We start from the raw sequence: 14,084 nt of genomic DNA, 5'->3' as shown, positions 1-14,084 counted from the left end.
GCTTCTGATGCTGGTGTGAGTGAGATGAGAGCAGACAGGAGGGAGGTCTTATCAGTCCAGGAGAAAAGTGCTTTCTGATTTCAAGTACTGTTTTCTCAAATTTAAAACTCTCAATTCAGACCTCTGCAAGAACCAGTTAGTCATGTGACTAATACTGATCTGACCACTTCTGCTGTGTACTGGGGAAGCAACAACTGGGTCCCCATTGTTCCAACACTGCCTGTTACTATGCAAATGTCTCTCCGGTCAGGGGCTTGCAATTTTTAAGTTTTAATGTTCATGTGGCGAAATCATGTGTGCCTCAGTCTTGCCGGGTGGAGGGTTTGCCTGACACCATGTATTAGATTAGATTAGATTAGATTAAATTGGATTAGAGATACAGCACTGAAACAGGCCCTTCGGCCCACCGAGTCTGTGCCGAACATCAACCACCCATTTATACTAATCCTACACTAATCCCATATTCCTACCAAACATTCCCACCTGTCCCTATATTTCCCTACCACCTACCTGTACTAGGGGCAATTTATAATGGCCAATTTACCTATCAACCTGCAAGTCTTTTGGCTTGTGGGAGGAAACCGGAGCACCCGGAGAAAACCCACGCAGACACAGGGAGAACTTGCAAACTCCACACAGGCAGTACCCGGAATCGAACCCGGGTCGCTGGAGCTGTGAGGCTGCGGTGCTAACCACTGCGCCACTGTGCCGCCACTGGGAGTATCTGTCACTGTGGAATTGTACTGAGTGTGGGTCACTAACCGGAGTGGAACATCTGTTTCAGTGACCATGTATTACTGGGAGGATCTGTCACTGTGGAATTGTATTGCATGCAATTGTACAACCCAGTTCTATTTTGAAATCATTGTTTCAGGTATTTGATCTCTCCACTGCATGAAGTTACCTCTGTGTTTTAAAAATGTAATTGATTGCGAAGTGTTTTTTGCTGATGTTTGGTAATAAGTGGATAAAGTGAAATGTTTTGATATTGCTCTGTCTCCTATTGAACTGCTCGAACAGAAACAGATGTTAACTACTTGCTGACTGTTAGGGACAACACTGTTACAGCATCTTAATCTCTGTATAGTGACATTTCTTACACTTAACTAGCCTCAGAACATAATGTCTATCTCTTCCCTTCGTTTTAGAGTTTGTCTGGATGCAATGCATCCAAACCAGAGAGTTTACCATCTCTTTTATTCTCAAATATCTCCCCACTTTCTAACTTAAATGTCTGTTACTGACAGGATTGAGAGAGAACTGAAACCCCAGTTCACTTCCCTTTACTTTCGTAATCAGTGTGTTTTTGGCAAGGAGGTTTCTGTGTTTTTTAACCCTCCAGTGTATGGCCAACTTGAATAATCACTTGCATGCTTTTTGTAGGTTCAGATAAAGAAGATTAATTTTATTCACATGTGCATCCAGAAACTCTAACGCAATGTCACTCACTCACCACACACACACCAGAGAAAGAAAGTCGTTTTAGAGGATAATGCACTTTTACAAATTGCCAACAAAGAACCAGTTAGTAAGTCATGTGATTTGTCTCGTCTTGGGGAAAAGGGATGCATTCTGGTCCTGGTGATGAAGGCGTTGTTAATCCTGAAATGCAGTTATGTGGATTTGATAGCCGGAGTAGTAAATCAAAGTTATTGCCAGATTTTCTCAATGAGGTGGATTTTCAACAGGTCATGAAGTTAGTTGCTTGTAGTCTCATCACTCAGAGGTCAGTTTTCTCGCCTGTTGAACTTGAAAAGTGACAGACTTGGAGACCTTAGGATGTTTTAGGTTATAGGTGATCTGCCTTTGTTGTTGTCTCTCCAACTGTTGTTCGCAGAATGACCAGTTTCTCCCTGGTGCTTGGAGTAATAAGATTCATTATTTTTGATGAGTTTCAGTCAGGTGACCACCTGATCAATGTTTCTATTGTCCACCCAGAATGATTTGAAGGTCGAAGCCATTTCTACACAACGGGGATGGACGGTGACCATTCACAACTACTTATGATTTAACTGTTTTCTTATCGCTCTCTTTGTTAAGTTTTGAGCTCGGAGATGGTGAGTTCATAGATATTGAGTTTTGGGTCAGACCTCAAACAATCGGAGGTGTAAATTCCACAAATGGTTTTGTCTTTTTTATGTCCATTAAAGGGAGGCACTCTACCCATGGCCATTCAATTAGGAACTTTCCGGAGGATGGAGATAACTCCGAGTCTGGGCTGAAATTGCAAAAGTCACCTGACCCTTGGCAGCCATCTTGTGTAGCCTTTTTATGTCCATTGTGGTTCATTGAAAAGAAAATTCAGTTCCAGAAGGTTCTATGTGGAATCCAGTTCATGTTTAAATGTATGAATAGGCCATACCTTTACTGGACATGACATACCTCCGCCACATGAAAAAACAATGGACATTGCTTTCCCAATAAAGCAAGAGAAATATGAACACACTTTCTGCAAACACATTACAACATCCACACCATGAACTGTCAGCGAGGAACATCCCGGTTGGTCACTAGACACTTCTTTAAACTCCCTGTACAGGCTGGTTATATCTTCCTTCTGGTCGTCAGATAAATAGGTCATCATGGTGTTTAAACCATCCAAAATATTGTCTTTTCCAGTCTTACCGTCGGGGGTTTTAACCTGTGAGTTTTCTCCTCCCTCTTCCTCGTCTATCCCATCCTTGCTGACACTGCTGTCCTCTTCTATCTCGACCTTCTGACAAACACTGACTGGTTGGCTGGGTTCTCAGCTATTATATCTTTATAACATGTACAGGTGGTATAACGAGTGTTTTTATCTCCCGTCTGGGGTATGAATCAGATAATTTACCTCATTAATCCTTTTGATCACACTGTACGGGACACTAAATTTTGCACCAAGACCTGATCTCCTGGCTGGAGAGTTTCAGTCTCAGTCTGTCTGTTTACCTGCTTCTTCATGATTTGCTGTGAATCTTTTAAATGCTCTTTGGCCACAGACAGGCGTTAAAGAGCCATTCACGAAATGTGGACAGGTATCTAATAGTGAGGCTTCCTCTCGTAGCTCCAGAAATTTATCTTTTACTGGCTTCAGGGGGCCTCGCACTTCATGTCTATAAATTAATTTGAATGGGCTGAAGCCTGTGGATTCATTAGGTGAATCTCTGTTGGTGAACAGCAAGAATCCTAATCCCTTATCCCAGTCATGAGGGTATTCAAGGCAGTATGGTCAGATCATGGTTCTGAGGGTCTGATGATACCGTTCTAACACTCCTTGGGCCTGTGTGTCCTGTGGGTGGAAGGCTGTGGATTTTAACTGTATTATACCTCGGCAGTGGACAATCTCCTGGAACACATGGGACATGAAATTCATTCCCTGGTCCGATTGGATCTCTCTTGACAGGCCATACAGGGTAAAGAACTGAATCAGACCCTCAGTCACGTGTTTGGTTGTGATTTTTTTGAAGGTGGGAGGTGGCCTCAGGGTATCAGGTGACCAGGTCCATTATACTGAGGAGGGATTGATAACCCGACCTGGTTCTGGGTGAGGGTGCTAAACAGTTTATCAGGATTCTGTTAAAAGGGTTCAGTAAACACCAGTGTGGGCTTGATTGGGGCAGGTTTAATTGTGGACTGTGGCTTTCCCGCAGACTAACAAGTGTGACAGGTCTTGCAGAATTCGGCCACATCAGATCGGAACTGAGGCCAGTAAAAATGGCTGCTTATTCGGGCTGGGGTCTTGTGCCCCCTTGCCCAACCCCCTTGTCCAGCCATTAGAAGGACATGGGCAATTTGATAGATTTCCTTACAGTACTCTGGAGGCACAACAATCTGGTCACCACTGTCCACTCCTCTTCTACCAGTCTCCCAGGGAATCTTCACTTCTGCATTACTATCCCATCTCTCAGGTACCTGGGACCTGGATGGATTCTGCCTCAGAGCAGGCAGTCTGCGCTATATACTTTAGGGTGGGGTCTGTCTGCTGAGTCTTAGCTAAGGAGGCCCGGCTGAGCAGCTCCTCTCCTTCATTCAGGTTCCCAAAGAAGCTCTCAGACAGCCAGACCTCTGGCTCATCTAACTGAGGTCCTGGCTTCTCATTATTTAAACTTGCCTGCCTGGTTTGGTATTGGCTCACTACACAGTCTGGGAAGATCCCCAGGGCTTGCTCCTGTAACTGCTCTGTTTCTCTCTTCTCACTCAGCTGGTCTAGGATTATGGGGGTTGTTACCACCTTACTGCCAGCCAAATTATTACGCAGCAGGAAATCCATCCCAGCCACCGACAGCTCAGGGACAATCCCTACAGTGACTGGTCCAGAGACTAGGTCACATTGAAAGTGAAACCAATAGAGGGGAATGGACATGTATCCTCCTCCAATCCCATTGATTAGGGCCTTGACATTCACGGAGCTTTCTGGGAGAAGTGTCAGGTCCTTACCCAACATCAGGAAGTGAGTGGCCCTGGTATCCCTGAGCAGTACGATGGACGTGTTCATTTCCATAGGGGGGATATGGGGATACTGTTCCCTGGAGGACAAAACTCCAGTAACTTTCAGGGATTTTGTTCAGTTCTACCATGCACAGGGCGGTACTGATAGAGGGGTCAATTTCAGGAGGTAGGGCCATGGTCTGATCTGCTACACCACCCACAGGGGTATCCTTCTCAGGGCTGCTTTTGTGGATTCCTATTAAGCTGACGGGCTTCCCCTTGAGTTTCCAGCAGTCTGACCTTGTGTATCCTGTTTTACTGCAATGGGAACACACAGGTCTTCAGGTGTCATTCCTGCTCCCTGTGCCTTCTCTTCTGGCTTGGGCGGGATACATCTCACACCCTCATTCCTAGTTTCTTTCTCCTGGCTCTGCCATCTCCTATCGTATTCCCCTTTTCTGTCTTTTCTGAATTTCTGGGGGTTATTAGGTAAAGGTTTGCCTGTGCTCCTGGGTCTATGTGTGAGCTCAGAGTCATCAGTGAGGGTTGCAGTATTCCTGGCTGTTCGAACCCTCTGCTCTTCCACATGAGTCTTCAGGCTGTACGGAAGATAGTTTTTGGAATCCTCTAACAGGATTTTTTTTTACTCGTTCATGGGTGTGGGCGTCGCTGGCTAGGCCAGCATATATTACCCATCCCTATTTGCCCTTGAACTGAGTGTCTTGCAACACCATCTCAGAGGGCATTTAAGAGTCAACCACATTGCTGTGGATCTGCAGTGATGTGTAGGCCAGACCAGGTTACCTATTTTAATCCCTTGTGGTTAATTTTGAACTCTCGCACCCACTGCTAACTTTTGGTGATATGCTTCTGGTGTTAATTCATAAACTCTCAGGATAGTATTTTTCATTTGCAGCTGATCAAAGCTTCTATTGTCCACCCAGAATGATTTGAAGGTCTAAGTCATTGCTACAAAATGGGGATGGATGGTAACCATTCACACCTACTGATGATTTAACTGTTTTCTTACAGCTCTCTTTGTTACGTTTCGAGCTCGGAGACAGTGGGAGACATTGGGCTGCATTTTACCAGCTCACCGCTGATCTTGAGTGCTGCGGCTCAATAACATATGCATGATGTGCCGCCCCTTCCCCCCACCCCCCAACACACCAAGAGACGTGGAGGGGGTGGGATTTCCAGTGCTGTGATTGGTGTTGGGTTATATGATAAACAGGTGCTGGGGCCTATTTAAAAGGCAGCCAGTCCTGCCATAGTTTGAAAACCTAAAAAAAGAACCTTGCCGCCAGAAGTTTGAGCAGTTACATTGCGGAATAACCTGTGCATTTAAAGGACCAGACAAAAATACAAAGATGGCAGAGGGGCGCTCCAGGGTGGTCCCACAGTTCAGCGAAGCCTCCCTGCTCACTCTCCTCCAGGCTGTGCGGGCAAGGTGGGAGGTCCTTTTCCCCAGCGATGGTAAGAAGAGGCCCTCCCGCCCGATCAAGGCCGCCTGGCTGGAGGTGGCAGAGGAGGTCAGTAGCCATGAGGTCATCCGGTGTGACTGGTTTCAGTGTCAATAGAGGATCAACGATCATCTCCACTCCACAAAAGTAAGTGGCACTTTGTATCATGCCTCCACTGAACCTGGGTGTCCCCCTCACAAAGTGACACATGTGTGTCACTGCCATGCCGAAGACAGTGAGTTTGGGCAGGGAGGAATGATGTGATATAAATGGATGAATGTATTGTCATTCCTGCCCCCACCTGCCAAGAAAGGGGCACATTGATTTTGTCAGGAACATTGATTTTAAACTCTTACTGGAGTTTAAAGAGGACTTGTTGAGCAGATCAGTCGTGGCTGGAAAATATATTTGCATATTAACAGACAGTGTTTGAAAGGACAAAGCAGCCATTTTCTGACATTCAACCCACAATGGTCTTTTGATCACAAGACGTTGAAGGTGGGGGAGCTCGCATTCCAGGTTGACTGCAAAGATGACCGAATACACAAACAAACATGCTCAAACCAGCTAGTCACATGACTAACCTGCTGGGCAACCTGAGATTTTTGAATTTTTACAAAGGGTTTGGACAGAAAGCTGTTTGCTCCTGGACTGAGAGTTCTCTCTCCTGTCTGCTCCCATCTCTTTCTCACAAGCCTCTCAATCCACTGACGACACATGAACCCCAAGAGAGAAAAGCCTCCAATGGAGAACAAGGTTTAAGGAGAATACTGGACCCCAATGAAAAGCCAGATCTATCTACATTCAAGGACTCTACAGTGAGCTTGAAAAACCGCAACAACTCTTCAGATATCGCATCAAACTTTTCCAGTTTAATTTTCTTCTGCTCTTTTCTGTCTCTATTTGCATGTGTGTATTGCGTACGCATGCTAGTGTGGTGCTCGGCATGTATCCATAGGTGTTAACCGAATTATAGTTTAAGTTTAATAAATTTCAACTTTTCTTCTTTAAACCTAAGAAAGCCTCTTTGCGCTGGTTTCTTTGCCTTATAATTGGAAAGCGGTGAACAAGGATTCACCAAGGGGGAGCTAAAAACACGGTATGTTTTAAATTAAACCCTGTTACATTAAGACCAGGTGAAGGCTGAAAGGGAACCCTAGACCTCTTTCTCACCTGATCGTAACAAAAATTTGGGTGCCATTGTCCGGAATTGACCCACAGGCAAAGGAGTGAAATTGGAAGTGGGAAGTCAAATTGTTCCCAATCAAAAAAGAGCATGATTTTAGTACTGGTTTTCTTGTGTTTGTGTGTGCTTGAATACTAACATGTCTGTGACTGAAGCTAGTAGCTCTCCAAGCCAGGGTGAAGTAACTTGGGATAAGTTCAAAGCACTGTCTATGGCTGAGTTAAGGAAAATGGCTGAGCAAAGTGGGATCACTGTACGTGGCAAAGCTAGGAAGTCTGAAATCCTAAGGCTAGTGGTAAACCATTTCTCCCTTGAATCTGAAGAAGCAGAAACAGTGTTAGAAGCAGACCCAGACAGGGTACTGCCAGGAAAGATAAAACTGGAACAAAATAAATTTGTATCAGAAGACAGGGAAAGAGAAAGAGAGAGAGACAGGAGAGGGAGAAAGAGAGACCTTTCCAAAAGGAACGTGAAGAAAAAGAGAGAAAAGAAAGAAAGACAGGAGAAGGAACGAGAGAGACAGGAGGGAGAGAGTGAAAGAATATTCCAGAAAGAATGTGAAGAAAGAGAGCTGAGGTGGCTTGAGTTAACTTGGGGGTGTCAGAGTAACCCCAGTGAAAGCATGGCCAAGATGGTGGAGTGCAATTCAGGGCAGGGGACAGAATTGTTAAAACTAGCTCAATTAATTCCAAAATTCAATGAGGAAGATGTAGAAAAATTTTGGGGTCCTTTGGGAAACTAGCAAGGCAGCTAAAATGACCAGCTGAGACCTGGCCTCTTTTACTGCAAAGCAAGCTAACTGAAAAAGCCCATGAGGTTCATTCCCTGTTGCTGGATGAGAGTTCACCAAATTATGAACTGACAAAAAAAGTACCCGAAGATATCGCCAAAAGCAAACTAATCAAACTTATCTGGAGTTTGAAAGAAGTAAGCAGCTGGCTACTGACCAGTGGCTGATCGCTCTTAAAATACAGCTCAGCTACGAGAATCTCAGAGAATTAGTTCTGTTAGAGGAATTTAAACACTCTCGCACTCTCGATAAAGACCTATGTAGAGGAACGGCGGGTTCAGAGAGCCCGGCAAGTGGTCATTCTGGCCGTTGCATTTGCTTTAATTTATAAGTTCTTTTCACCCCCACAAATCCGAAAGGACAAAGGGTGGGAAGATGATATTTGTCCAAGCAGTCCTGGGAGAGAAAGGAAAGCAGGAGACACAGGGGCCACTCCTCTAGCCAAAAAGGAAGTGCTGTAAGCAAGAGTGAGACCCGGAGACCTGTGTGCTTCCATTGTAATAAAGCAGGGCATTTAAAAGCTGACTGCTGGAAACTAAAGGGAAAACCTGTAGGATTAATCAGGGCACACCCGCTCAGTGCTGATGGAACCCTGATGGAAAGCACAGCAGAACAAGCTGTGGCTTTAACTACAGTAAGAGGGAGTCACAGGAAGGTTAGGGCTGCAAGTGCAGGAACATTTAATAGGATTCCTGAAGGTTATGAGGGTTTTGTGTCTGAAAGGAAAGTAACCCCATATCCCTCGAGTAGGGCAAGCAAGCACATAGTGATTCTCAGGGTCACAGGGGTCACTAGATCCCTTTTACTGGGAAAAGGCCTGACCTTTCCCCCAGAGAGTGCAGTGGACACTAAAATGGTAGTGAATGGTATTGGAGAACAGTGTATGCCTGTACTGGTACACTGTGTACACCTAGAGTGCGACCTAGTTTTGGGACCAGCGACCGTAGGGATTGTCCTTAGTTTGCCTGTGGATGGGGTTGACTTGCTCCTAGGTAATGATCTGATGGGTGTGAAGGTGGTAGCCCACCAATAGTGAAAAAAAGAACACAGCACGTCAGAGAGACAGGGCAGTGGCAGGAGACGGACCCCTGCAGTTTCCCTGAATGTGTAGTGGATCTGGCCTTGATCCAAGCAGCTCTGCCAGAGGAGACTGAATTAGCACTGTAGACAGATGACCATGAGGTCTGCCTGTCCGTGGCTTTCTTTGGAAAGTTAGGAGACCCAGGGAATGAATGAAATGGATTTTCCCTAGCTGAGGCTCAGCGAGCTGACCCAGTATTGTAAGAGTTAGCACAGGCTGCCCAGTCTGAAAGTGAAGCAGAGGGAGTCCCTGATGGCTACTATTTAAAGAATAAGGTACTGATGAGGAAATGGAGTTCTCCTCACAGATCTGAGCGCAAGCAGTGGGCAGTAGTTCACCAGTAAGTGGTACCAGAGAGAAATATTAAGAAGGGCCCATGAGACTACAGAGGCTACACATGCCAGTACATTAAAGACCAAAGCCCGTATAAGACAACAGTTTGACTGGCCAAAACTCCACAAAGATGTGGTGAAGTACTGCAGAAGTTGCCACATGTGCCAAGTTGAGGGAAAACGCCAACCTACAGTGAAACCTGCAGTCCTAAGTTCTGATGAACGGTCACTGACCTGAAACATTAAATCTGCTTCTCTCTCCACAAATGCTGCCAGACTTGCTGAGTATTTCCAGCATTTCTTGGTCTTATTTCCCCTAAATCCTGTACCGGTGTTAGGAGGACCGTCCAGCAGAGGGCTAGTGAACTGTAAGGGACCCCCGCAGAGAACAAAAATGAACAGGCAGGCACAAGGCTGGCAAGCGGTTAGACAGAGAAGGGGGAAAAAGTGACCAAGAGGAAATCCAGGAGGAATCCCAGATGAAAACCCCTACTGTCTGGTCAGCCAAATCCGGAAAATGTGGAAAATTAGACCTCACATCCTCCTACGTAAATGCAGACACTAGAAGCATCCCACCAGAGTTGCTAACAGCATTTACAGGATGCTGCAGAGACAAAGAAAGACCTCTGTGGGGGGGGGGGGGGGGGCGGGGGGCGCAGAGAAACAATGAGGATGATGCCTCGCCTAGTCCAAGTGCCACAAATACCTGTAGGCAGGAGTGTCCTGTGGGACAAAGGGGAGATTAGCAAAGAATCCTCCCCACAGTCAGAAAAAAAGCCAACCACTCATCTCCTGAAGTCAAAAGCCTTTACATGACTCAGCAAAACACTGAAAGAGAGTTCAGGATAGAACCACCCTCTCTTTAGAAATAAAATTACCTTAGCAGGAACAAAGACCCGAGGCAGACATGGAAATGGGCAAATGGAAGAGAAACTTCTCAAAAATAAAAGAACCACATGTTTATTGGGATGCCAAAAAGGGGACAATAGCATTGACATCAAGAGAAGACAGTTTTAATAAGTTTTAGGATTTATGAATGAATGGGAATGAATGAGAGAAATGTATGGGTTTTTCTGTATCTTACATTTCTCGACCCTTTTAATGAAATGTGCTTTTCTCAAATTGCATTTCATTCCACTGGGTGTGGAGTTGTTGTGCTCGGCCCCCATCTGCCAAGAACAGGGCACATTGATTTTGTTATGAACATTGATTTTAAACTGTTACTGGAGTTAAGCAGTACTTGTTGAACAGATCAACCATGGCTGGAAAAGACATTTGCATATTATCAAATGGTGTCTGGAAAGACAAACCATTCCCTGACATTCAACCCACAATGGTCTTTTGATCACCAGACGTTGAAGGTGGGGGAGCTCGCATTCCAAGTTGACTGCTAAGATGGCAGAATACACAAACGGACATGGTCAAACCAGCTAGTCACATGACTAACCTGCGGGGCAACCTGAGTTTTTTGAATTTGTAAAATGGTTTGGGGAGAAAGCTGATTGTTTCTGGACTGAGAGATCTCTCTCCTGTCTGCTCCCATCTCTTTCTCACAAGCCTCTGAATCCACTTCAGACACATGAAACCCAAGAGAGAAAAGTCTCCGACAGCGAACAAGATTTAAGAAGAATACTGGTCTCCAATGAAAAGCCAGATCTACCTACAATCAAGGACTCTACAGTGAGCTCGAAGAACCGTAACAACAACTCTTCAGATATTGCCTCAAACCTTTCTACTATTTTACTTCTGTTCTCTTCCGTCTCTATTTGCATGTGTGATCACGTATTCATGCTAGTGTGGGGCGCAGCATGTATCCATAGGTGTTAACCGGATTAGAGTTTAAGTTTATGTTTAATAAATTTCAACTTTTCTTCTTTAAACCTAAGAAAGCCTGTTTGTGCTGGTTTCTTTACCTTATAACTGGAAAGCAGTGAACAGGGATTCACCAAAGGGGAGCTAAAAACACGGTGTGTTTAAAATTAAACCCTGTTACAGTTAGACCAGGTGAAGGCTGAAAGGGAACCCTGGACCTTTTTCCCACCTGGTTGTAACAGAATGAAAGAACTCACCCCTGTCTGCTGCTCAGAGCATGGCATCTACATGGGTGGTTCACTCAGTAGTACACACCGAACATCAGCCATGTGACATGTGTCATCTTGTTGATCTATCATTCTTAATATCTACCTCCTTGCTCCACCAGGCAAAGAGATCCCACAATGCTCGGGAGGCGAGTCGGATTGGTGGAGGAGTGCCGGATCTGCGGACGCTGACACAGGCTGAGGAGGAAGCCCTGGAACTGGCAGCAATACATGTGGACTGGGCAGTCGGTGACATTGAGCTTGGGGTCCTGTGTGAACATACAGCCATTTGATAGACACAATGATCACTGTGAAAATCATACTGATTGAGACAATGCAGTCATAATAGTTAGATAAGCACCATAAAGACTGACAGTGTACTATTCTCATTGTATTGTGCAGGTCATCGCCTTGGTGGCCCAGGACATCTCCTGTACCTCAGAGGAAGAGACATCCTCTGAGGAAGCAGCATCCCATGACACTCCTGCACCTTCCACCAGCGCAGATACTGTCACCTAGTCTGGATCACAAGCTGGTGCATACATGCCTATGTAGCTGACTGAGGCTGAGAAAGCCGAGGCCCCTGACAGTCGGAGGGCTGTGAGTGGTCGGGCCCATGCTGAGCCCCAGGTTACTGATGACCCTCTGTTGTGGACAGCACAGGGCATCCTGGAGCTGCAGCAGCAGTCGTGGCAACATCTGGTGGAGATGTCACAGGTCGTGCGCAGTCTTGAGCGCATGATGGGGAAGTCCATCCAGACCATGACAGCTGCCATGTCCCAGGCATTTGAGCACATGGCATCATCCATGGAGAGGACGATGGCCCTCCTGGAGAACCAGATTCCATTGATTCACACTGACCTGCTATCCCTTGCCAAGGACATCAGATCCTCAAATCAGTGGCAAGATGAGAGGTGGACCAGGGTCATGGAGACTGTCCCTGTCCCTGGTCCTTCCCAGGAGAGCAGAGGGGTTCAAACAAGCCCTGAGATGGAGGAGGCGAACCTGCACACCATATCTGGGGTCCCCCCTCAAGGTGATTCCAATGTGGACACCGGCCCATCTGCCCATCCGCTGGTGAGTCAAGCTCCAGCAGCCACAATGTCTGAGGGGTGTTCTGCACGGACACAGGATTTTCCCAGCCAACTGGGGCCCTCCAGGCCTCGTGCACACAAAGAACGATCACCAAAGTCATCCACAGCCAAAGGGCAATCAGATCAGCTGCCTTCCTCCAGTCAGGCTGTCAGTGCAGAGATGGCACCGCGAAGGAGTACCCACAAATGTTTAAAAAAACACACAATGGCGCAAATGGGTGACACTGCACTGTAAAAAGTTCAGTCACTAAATGTTCTTCACTAATGTGTGTCATTGTTATTGTGTGAATGAAGTGTGCCAGCATGTTCCGATCATATCTCCTCCCTTGACATCATTGGCCTTTCAGAACTGCCAATGTATTGAATAACATCATTGCCATGTCAGTATTACTCATGTGTGTCTCCACAGATGCAGTAACATTGACAATAGCTCAGTCTGCAGCTGCCAGCAATGGTGGAGACAAAGATGTTGCAGATGTTGATTACTGCACAACAGGTGAAGGAGGGTGCTGTGTGGCTTACAGAGCACATGGTGGTCTTTATGGGGTGGAGAACCTTTAATCAATAAGGCATTGCCGTACATCCCATGCTCTCTGCTCGTCCTGCATACAGCACCTGGATGCTCTCTGTCCTCCCAGGCACCTTTCCTGCTGTAAGTCCTCAGTGTACTCATCATCCGAGGATGAGTCCTGCTGACATCTCTCCTCATCCTGCAAGGCCTCCCCGCTACTGAATGTGTAGCTGTGCAGAGCGAAGAAAACTCCAATCCGCAAGACTAACCTTCACAGGCTCTGAGCACTGCAACTTCTGTCCCGCCGGTTTTTATCAGTTGGGAATGGGACGGTAAGCGAGAGACACCCGTTTGCTGGAATTTGCAAAATTGTTGACAAAGAGGTAGCTGGATGCAGAATGCACCAGGGTAAGCAACGCTTTGAATATTGAAATTAGGCTCCCGTCGCCGAGCGGCGCGGGCACTTGCCCGAGTCCTCACCATTGCTGGTAATATCGGCCCAGGCCTTCCCAGCATCGGGGACTGTGCCTGGCTAATCCCAGAGGAATTTTCCAGGATCACCCCCGCTGCCAGTGAGTCTAGGAGTCCATAGGGTCAGACCACAAACAATAGGAGGTGTGAATTCCACAAATAGTTTCCTCTTGGTTTTGTCTCTTCAGGTGAAGCACTTCACTCATGGTCATTCAATTAGGAACTTTCCAAAGGTGTGAGATAATTCTGAGTCCGGGCCAAAATTGCGAAAGTCACCTGAACGTCAGCAGCCATCATATGGAGCCTTTTTATGTCCATTGTGGTTCATTTAAAAAGAAAATTCAGTTCCAGAAGATTCTGAATACAGTCTATGTTTAAAGTTATGAACAGGACAGAACCTTACTGGACATGGCAGTCTTGAAGTTTTTCATTGAATTTATTCATTATTATTTGACAGTTTAGTTCCTCCCCTCAGAGATCTCACTCTCCCTTCTTCAGGATCTGAATCCTCATCCACTAGGTTGTTCTGACCCCGACTGTCCCACAACACACGAGACTTCCTTCCTTCTGAGCTCGGAGCTGTGCTGCGGAATTCCATTTACATTTCTGTCCATGTCAGTCTGCTCCTCTCTGCTCCAAAGTCCAGTAAATCCGTGCTCTCCTTAAACTCA

The sequence above is a fragment of the Heterodontus francisci genome, chromosome 29, assembly GCF_036365525.1.
Source record: "Heterodontus francisci isolate sHetFra1 chromosome 29, sHetFra1.hap1, whole genome shotgun sequence".
Lineage (NCBI taxonomy): Eukaryota > Metazoa > Chordata > Chondrichthyes > Heterodontiformes > Heterodontidae > Heterodontus > Heterodontus francisci.
The sequence above is the reverse complement of the archived record's forward strand: the minus strand, read 5'-3'. Positions refer to the sequence as shown.